Source organism: Entelurus aequoreus, linkage group LG15 (assembly GCF_033978785.1).
Source record: "Entelurus aequoreus isolate RoL-2023_Sb linkage group LG15, RoL_Eaeq_v1.1, whole genome shotgun sequence".
Taxonomy (NCBI): domain Eukaryota; kingdom Metazoa; phylum Chordata; class Actinopteri; order Syngnathiformes; family Syngnathidae; genus Entelurus; species Entelurus aequoreus.
The window spans coordinates 31,279,487-31,289,810 of record NC_084745.1 but is presented as its reverse complement, the minus strand read 5'-3'; positions in this window follow the sequence as shown (position 1 = coordinate 31,289,810).

Here is a 10,324-nt window from a genome sequence, read left to right as displayed (position 1 = left end):
ATATATATATATATATATATATATATATATATATATATATATATATATATATATATATATATATATTTGTGACATGTTTTCATGTAATAATTCTTATTTCATATAAGAAATTACCAGTTTTGCCAGAAAGGCCATTCAACAGCATTCCTGTATGTGTGTTGAAGGCTTTGTTGGTCATCTTTTCTGAGGCTCTAAACAAGTATTGATGCCTTTCAGCAGACAGGATGGCAAACACAAAGGTTCGTCATTAGAGAGAGACATCTAAAAGCTTGAGATGGTTGGTAGGAGGTAGAAGAAAAACTCGCCCTTGAATAACATTAGAGGCCATGTTAATCAATGGCTCTCACAGGGGGCAGACCGGGCACCCCTTGTCTGGCGTCGTCCCTTAAGCCGCAGCTCTAAACTCGTGCAAGGCCTCAAGTGGCGACGGAGCCAAGGGCAGAGCAGGCTGCTCATTGTGATTTCATCTCACTACAAACATCAAATATGGCCTCCTTATCAGGCCCGTCATTCTCTGTCTATCTATCGCCAATCGATATCTCCCCCTCCCTGTGTGTGTGTGTCTGTGCCAAACAGGTCTGTGGGCTGTGCTAACTAAGGTCAAAGGTCAGATATAACTCTCCAGAATGGAATGACAGACATGGCCGGAGGTAAAACGAGATAAAAAGAGTGAGCAAAAATGGAGAGCTCGATGTTAGTCCACTGTTTGTGTGTTGTATGTGTGTCCAAAGTGGCTGATCACAAATAGACAAAAAATGGTTAGTATTATTATTGCTTCTCTCACAGGTTTTGGGTGTGGCTTGAGGCAGCAAGCAAAAAGAGCAGGTCAACCTTTCTGCCTTCAGGATGTCACCTTATACTCACTGGACTCTAGAAGTACACATGCACTGCACAATCATATCCAACAACTAAATAAAACAACTCTAATGCAACATTATATAGTATAAATATACCTTACATGTATTGTGTTTTCATGTAGTCTCATGATGCAGGAATATATGGTATATAAGATACGATAATAGAGTGATTTATCAAATAATCATGATAAGTTAAAAACGACAAAACACAAACCTAAAACAGGTTTGTAATTAGTGTAACAACAATAAAATATGTTGTTAAATTAACCCCAAAACAGCGTATAACATGACATAAAAAAACTAAGGCTGTCAAATAATTACAATATTTAATCACGATTAATCACATTTTGCTCATAGTTAACTCAAAATTATTCACGATTAATCACATATAAGTATCATTTTTCATCATTAATAAGTGTACCCCAGACAGATAATTTTCAGGGGCGGAGTGGCTTCATTTTACTGCATGACAATATTTTAACCTTCTCTATTAATTAATCAAATGTAATATTGAGCCTGCTAATCATTCTATAATTGAGGACTCGACCAGAACCTGTTATAAAAGAATTTACACAATATTGCAGCCAGGCAGAAATGTATATGTTAGTGTGTTAATGAATGAAAAATGAAATAAAATAAATAATAGTAAATTGTAGAATGGTTTATAAGATAATGTGGGATAGGCTCCAACTCCCCCCGTCACCCCAAGAGGGACAAGCGGTAAAAAAATGGATGGATGGATATTGTTTTCCATAAAATATTTTTTTCTCAGTATAATGCAGTGAAATTTTCACCTTAATATTACAACCTAACAATATAACAATACACATTTTTATAACAGTAAAAAAGTATATATTGTTGAAGTAATAAATAGTGTTTATGGACTTTTTAATTCTGTATTTTATTTATGTACGTATTTGTTGTTATTTATTTTTTTATTATCTTTGTCAATCTCTCGTTTTAGATCACATTACTGTCGTTCCTTGCCACATCGCGCTTCAAATATTGTGCAGGTTTAAAAAATATATGTATATTTTTAAATGGTAGTCTAAAATGTTTCCCCCTAAATTCGGCATTTTCAAGCATACAAATGGCTCAGTAAACTAAAAGTATCAATACTACAGTAATATTGGTCACTGGAGGAGACCAAACCAATCTGAATGCGCTGTTCAATATTGTGGCCACTGATTGGCTCTGCCTCAGACAGCATAACTATACTATATTAAAAGAATGTAAAGGTGGCTGTGTATTAATATATATATATTTATTTATCCTATTTAATGTCTAGAGAGCTCTCATAATGTTGAAAAACGTATTTACAAGGTAGTAAGCAGTTTTTATATGGTCTAGCTATGAAAATATTCCAAGAGAAACTCATTCATCGCGGTCAGGTCCGAATTGTGCGGATGTACCGAATGCTTTGTCCAAGCTGATTTTGTGTTTTATGTCTTCAATTGACTCATAAAAACACAACACACACTGCACTGTCCAGTATAGACCAAGGGTGTCAAACTAATTTAAGCTCAGGGGCCGCATGGCGGAAAATCCATTCCCACGTGGGCCGGACGGGTTTAATCATGGCATAATACCTTAAAGATACAACTACAACAACTTCAGATTTTTTTCTTTGTTTTACTTAGGCTCAAAATACAACAAGCACATTCTGAAAATGTAAATATCACAAATAATCCTCTTGACAAAACACTTCAATTTAGTTGAAAATTCTGAGGAAAAATTGGTGCAGTTTCAAAAACACCACGAAGAACACAATGACCGTAGACCTAATCTCAGTGTATCTACAAAGCAATTAAACTTTTAAGTCACAGCCCATCTAGGATTGAACAAAACAAAGTAAAGCATAAATAAACACTATTCTATGTATAAACTACCTCATTTGTCATTTCCACTGTTCACTTGCTTTAAATTTGCACAGAAGATAATATTTTTCACAGAACTATATCAATAGTTCATGCAGCATTTTAAGTGGGGTTACCAAATGTTTATTTTACTCCTGTTTGTTTTACGTTCGGTCAAGGGGGAGGAATCGCTGTCCCGCCTTACAGTGTACCTCTTGCTTGGTATACTTGCTCGCCCTGGAATGAACTATTTGCTTGCCTAACAGAATTGCTATTGCGACATCCAGTGGACACATTTAGAACAGCAGTTTCTTTAATTAAAAAATGCAGCTCAATTTTACACTTAGCAAACTCATCTAAAAGGGCCGGCTTGAACCATCAGGCATCCCTGGTACATCCCTGCTTTAGACTTTTAAGTTAGGGCCATAACATTAGCAGTGTTAAATGACTGTTTGTTTGACACGTCAGCATTGCTATTTTTGTTAAAGCTGCCTGTGGGATCAATCTCATTAGGGTCTTCAGGTGTTCGTAATGTTGAGTGTACACCTGCAGGATGCATCACAAGGGTGCATCTTCAGTACACATGATTCATATCAAGGTGAGACTGATTTGACTTTTTTTTGTTGCATGCTTATCTTCCAGATTTGCAATGGGCTACAATGCCTGTTAGAGGGAGAGGTAGAGGAAGAGGGGGGTGAGCCTTTGTTCTGTCAAGGACTTAACACAATCAGAGAGTACAGTGTGTCAGGAGCACACAGGCATATATCACCTTCAATCTCTTTTTAATGAAAAATCCTGCCCTCTTTAATATGTGCAAATTAACCTTCTCTCTCTTTTCTCTACCTCCTTCACTGTTCCTCAAGAGAAAAAAGTAACACACTAACGAGTAAAAAAAAACAAAAAAACAACCAATTAAATGTGATTTTGCGTTTCTGAGCTGCTTTTTGATGATTGTCATTTAGAAATGACACTTAATGAGAATATTTTTAAAAAAGACACGCTGACCGTTCTGTGCGTGCATGCCAGCCCCAACAAGGCCCCCTGCCCTAATGGATTTCCTGGTATGGAATCCAATTTTCCCCACCCTTTTTGCCCTGCAGGGGGTCCGGCTTGCCAGAACAACCCCCCCTCCCCACACACGCACGCACATGCGCACACGCGCACACACACACACACACACACACACACACACACACACACAATCACACACAAACTGCTAATTGGAGGAGACTGGTTGTGGTAAAAATAAGTCGTAATCATTGTTTCTGTTACTAATTTCAATGCAGGTGCAAATTGGGATCAGGAAGTGATTACATTTACATATATATTTTTGATATAAACCTTAAAAGCCAATGATGTGTCATATAACCTGCAAATACCTACATGTCGCGCCTGCGGGGGGCCTCTGGCACCAGCAAAAGGTGGGCGGGTCGGTGCATGCAAATCATAGCCATCGACAGCTTGTGATGAAGTGAGACGTCGTGGCGTAAACAGAGTGTGCCGTTACCATGGAAGCCACTTTCACCTCTCAGGCCAAGATAGAAGGAGAGAACACAAAGAGACACAGGAGAGGCAAGAAGAAAAAAGGCAGGGTGAAGGAAAAACTAAATCCTTTGGTAACATTTCACTGGTTTCTCCAAACCTGTGTGAGCACAGTCGTTCCCAAAGCAGAGGCTCTTGTTTAACACACTTTGTCATCTTTAAGGCACATTTGACACCTGAAGTTCACCTTGTTTAATAGAAATCAATAGAAAAGACTAGAACTCAAAGCCCATGGTATTCTCACTAATGCACAAACACATGCTTGTGTAATATGTACCTCATATCATTATTGTCATCGCTCTTGCTACCAGTAATTGCCTATGTGGAATTACAATAAAAGACTCAAACTAGGCCACAAAGCCAGAGAAGTTGCAGTAACAACATGTTGTATTATGAAGTGATGGCACATGCAAACACTGTAGACCAGGATAAGTGCAGGACAGGTAAGACTTTGCATTGTTTTTTGCATAGTTGCAAAAATGCGTAAAAAAAAGAAAACGCATCACTTGCAAAAAGATTCAATCTGGACATTTGTATTTCTGTAGGTGGTTCGGGGTTATTTTTTAGATTTTGCACATATTTTCATCACTTCTTTATTAGAAAATTAAAAAAAGTAACAAAGTCTTCATGTTCTTTCTTTAATTAAGTAGTGTTTCTCATTATCAAAGTGTTGGCACTCGTAACTTTTTTGGACCCAGTGTGTCTTATTTTATAGTTGAAGCCAATAAATAATGACGCATGGCCTTCTTTGTTTGGACACTTGATTCCACGGAATTATACACGGGTAAATGAATTAGTTTGCTATGCACAATGTTTAATGACGATAATCAATGGGTAGACGAAAACCGGGGCACAATTTTGGCAAATATTGCTAAAAGTGGGTTGTAGGAAAACCGAGATATAGTCGCCCCTGTTAATTCCTTCTGTACATGACTGCGATAAACACAATCAATGATTGTAAATCTAATATTTACAGCAAAAAATACTTGCATAGGACTTTCTAAATACGTTTTTTAACATTATGAGAGCCATCTAGACATGAAACAACACCCTTTAGTCACCTTTACATGCTTTTAATTTAAGCCTGAGGCTGAGCCAATCGGTGAACACGATTCTTAACAGCGGGCTCTGATTGGTTTGGTTTCATCTCATGGCCAATACTACTGTAGTTTTGTCATTTTTTATTTATTTAGCCACTTTTATGCTTGAAAATGTTAAACGTAGGTACAAAATGTTTCAATCAGCAACGTGGTGAAGCTGCTATATTTGAAGTGGGACATTATCAAGGAACAACTCTATGTGTTAAAAAAATCTACTATATTAATTAAAAATGTATTATTCTGCAAACCAGTGTCCTCTGCAGTGGACATTTGTGTTTTGCACAACAAGGCTTTTATTTTAGCGAAATTTGCAACTCTGACAAAGAAATACACCAAAAAGTAATTCCTTATGTGAATGTATACATTTAAATATGATAAATTGCATACAGTAACAGCACATTTTTAATCAAGCAACACGTTATCACAAGTAACCCCACAACTACGTCACCAGTAGTACTAAATTCTTCTCAGAATATTTTAGTTGATGACATGAAGTAACAAATATTTGCTTGCATTCGTGAGCATGCTGCTGAATGTCCTCTTCAACCAGCAATGTATTACTATTCAAGCACCACACAGGAACTTGAACATCATATGACATTTGATGAAAAAACCCTAGGTATAATAAAAAATTTTGTTCTTTATGCTTTAAAAAAAGGTATCCATATATCTTCATTCAAGAGGATGTTTTCTTCTAAATGTCTTTCTTTTAGACGTTTAGCTGCAATCATGTTGAGTTGCTCCGCCTCAGAGGCTGATTGGTGCCGAGTGGAAGAAGCATTGGAGGAGGAGGAGGAGGAGGAGGAAGAGGCGCCACGAAAAAAAAGGTCAGATGAGCGAGGCCGTTGTAGCCATGCTTGCTTTGAAGCTTGGCCAAGGAGGCTACAGGAGGTAATCAGAGGAAAATATGTCCCCTTCCTCCTCTTCGTCTTTTAGACCTCCATTAGACCAACCTGCATCTGTCTGGGAAAATTGATTTTCTCCCTCCTTTTATTCCCATTTGTCGCTGCACTCTAAAGAGAGAGAGAGTTGGAGGGAAAAAGAAGTAGTTAAGTCACGACAGGTTGTTCACACTTGTACTTCCACACCTCGGCTGGGATCTCATCTCTGACATTAGTGAACACACAGCAAGGCCTGCAGGATATCTTTTTTTTGGTGTGATCCCCATCTGCCTAATCCTTTCCTTCCTCATTCTGCATGTCACACTTCCTCCCCTCGCAGACCCGCACTGCTAGAGCCAAGTCTTGGATCAATGCACCATTGATTTTGCTATCAATGAACATTAGTATGGATCAGACTGCAGCTTTACACCCATGCACACATATACATATAAAAAAAAGCCCAGTAATAGAAATAAAGGAGCGGCACAGCAGCCAATCAATGAACGGCAAGACAGATCGGCCCGCAAATGAAATCAGACGTGGTGTTTGTTCCTGCACTCATCGGTCAAGCGCTCGCGCGTCGATTCATTGCAGAATAATCCAACGTGATGGCCGGGCAGCCTTGATAATGGCCGCTAATCGTGACAGTGAATGGACGCCGCCTCTCCTTCTCTTCTCTCACCCTATAATAGGCTTCCAGTCAGGTGAAGATTGACACTACCCCCCCACGTCTCGCCGGGCTCCTTTTGTGTGCGACATTGTGTTTATTCCACATGGCGGCCATCGTGCCTCCGCTACAGCAACACCGTGTTACAGTCTTTATTTAAAGGCCTACTGAAATGATTTTTTTAAATTTAAACGGGAATAGCAGATCCATTCTATGTGTCATACTTGATCATTTGGCGATATTGCCAAATTTTTGCTGAAAGGATTTAGTAGAGAAAATCGACGATAAAGTTCGCAACTTTTGCTCGCTGATAAAAAAAGCCTTGCCTGTACCGGAAGTATCGTGACGTCACAGGAGCTAGTATTCCTCACAATTCCCCATTGTTTACAATGGAGCGAGAGAGATTCGGACCGAGAAAGTGACGATTACCCCATTAATTTGAGCGAGGATGAAAGATTCGTAGATGAGGAACGTTACAGTGAAGGACTTGAGAGGCAGTGATGGACGTATCTTTTTTCGCTCTGACCGTAACTTAGGTACAAGCTGGCTCATTGGATTCCACACTCTCTCCTTTTTCTATTGTAGATCACAGATTTGTATTTTAAACCACCTCAGATACTATATCCTCTTGAAAATGAGAGTCGAGCACGCGAAATGGACATTTAAAGTGACTTTTATCTCCAAGACAATACATCGGTGACACACTTAGCTACTGAGCTAACGTGCTAGCATCGTTCTCAAATGAAGATAGAAACAAAATAAATAAACCCCTGACTGGAAGGATAGACAGAAGAGCAAAAATACTATTAAACCATGTACATGTAACTACACGGTTAAAAATTCTCAGCCTGGTAAGGCTTAACAATGCTGTTGCTAACGACGCTAAGGCTAATTTAGCAACTTAGCAGCCGGAACTCACAGAACTATGATAAAACATTAGCGCTCCACCTACGCCAGCCAGCCCTCATCTTCCCATCAACAGCCGTGCTCACCTGCGTTCCAGCGATCAACGGCGCCACGAAGGACTTCATCCGTGGGTTTGGCGGCAAGCATCAGCTAGGCGTCTTCTATCAGGGTAAGTAGTCCTTGTTGTGTTGCTGTAAGTATTGTACTTAGCCGCTAAGACACCGATCGACCCCACCTACAACGTTCTTCTTTGCAGCCTCCATTGTTCATTAAACAAATTGCAAAAGATTCACCAACACAGATGTCCAGAATACTGTGGAATTTTGTCGCAGAAAACAGAGCTTTGTGTATTGTGTCCAATAGGGCCCAAACACTTCCGTGCATTTTATGACGTCAGGCGCATAAATCATATCCAAAGGAGATTTTCAACCGGAAGTGTGGCGGGAATTTTAAAATTGCACTTTATAAGTTAACCCGGCCGTATTGGCATGTGTTTCAATGTTAAGATTTCATCATTGATATATAAACTATCAGACTGCGTGGTCGGTAGTAGTGGGTTTCAGTAGGCCTTTAACTCACATGTGAATATCACAGGAGATATAGGAAGGAATCTCCTATAGCACAGAGCAATTTAGTATTATTTCAAAATAAAAGTACATTATAAGAAATTAGCAGGATTGGTCTTTTTCAGCCTGTTGTCATTTCAGTTTAGTAGGATTTCATACAAACTATGGTACACTTGGTGGATTTAACAACAATTTAACAACTATCGAAGGATTTCTAAAAAAAAAAAGTAACTCCCTGTGATTAATTGCCTGACCTATCATATAGAAAGCCCTTTGAGCCTGTTTGCTGAAGAATCCAATAGCATTTTATAAAAAAAGTATCATATAGTGGAACTAGTATTGTGGTACTATATAGTGGGATCTTATACAAAAAGTAACTTGTTCGTAAGTAAACTAGTTTCTTGAGTATGAAGTAGGCAGTGATGGGCAGTGACAAGCTATATTTAGCTAAGCTACATAGCGTAATTACATTTCTCAGGAGCTTTTCCTGCAGCTTAACTACTTTTAGACCCATATAGCTAGGTAGCTTACATCAAAGCTACAAGCTACAAAGAGAAAAAATGGACTGCAAATCCAGGCCAAAAAAATATGGAGAAAATACAATGACCTGGATGAATGAGAACATCCATACATACGGACAAAATCCATGATGATTGGTTGGTGTTCGTATGATGAGTCACAATTGGCTAATGTTAGGGCGAAAAATTATGGACTGGACAATCAGGCAAGATAAGGCAGGTAATCGAAACTAGTAAGCAAAATCATAACAGTCACGCACTCATGTCACATGACAATTTATGTACTCTGTAAACCAAAATTATAGCTGCTCTCTTCATCTAAGACGTCCAACACAAATTTGAGACCACACATGAAAAGTTTTACTGCACATAACTAGTACCAACTGTTCCCAAACAACACACAAGTCATTGCTGTAAGTAGAGAAAATGAATAACGTTACATTATATGGGTGGGCCAAAGAAATGGCAAACTAAATAAATACCCCTAGCGTAGCGGTAGTTATTGGGTGTCCCCAGCTAAATGACAGATAGTTAATAGTAATGACCTTTATTGGGTCCATTTGTACATTCTCATTTACAATAACATTAATATTATACATGTGGGCCCATAGATATAAATGCTGTTAAATATAGCAAGCTACTTTTGCTGTGTAAGCTTCCCCTGTAGTTTAGTTACATTTAATCGAGATTCATTTGTAGCTTAGCTTACTACATTTTCCCATTTGCATGCCATCACTGGTAGTAGGTTTAAAAAGAAAAGTAACAATTTGTCTTTAATAAACAACTAACCTATAAGGCCCCTTTGAGCCTGGTCCCTTGACAATTTAGCAGATTAAGCAGCTCATTACGGAGCCAAAATACAGTTATAGTATGCAAAAATTTAGTAGCATTTTATACAAAAACTTAGCTCATTATATTACCATTTCTTATAAGAACTTAGTGACACTGTAAAAATGTTGCTTGTAAATTCACACCATATTATCGGCTAATAATTGCATTACTTTCACAGAAACATTTACAGTATATTAGTGTGAAATTACAGCTAATTGTTGTGAAATATAAGTGTATTGTAATATTTTTTGTAATCACACAGGACATTTTAATTACAGTATTTTACTGTGGAAAAAAATGGTTTACATTGTAGGATTTAATACAGAAACTAAGATGATGCAATCAGTGCAAGACTTAAGTATTGTATAGAGCAGGGGTCTGCAACCTTTAGTATCAAAAGAGACATTCTACCACCTCTACCACTAAAGACAAATACCGTAATTTCCGGACTATAAGCCGCACCTGACTATAAGCCGCACCAGCTAAATTTAGGGGAAAATACAGATTGCTCCATATATAAGCCGCACCCGACTATAAGCCGCAGGGTTTTGATGTGTAATTACCGTAGTATATAGGGGTTCCTGCTACCAAGGACGGGAT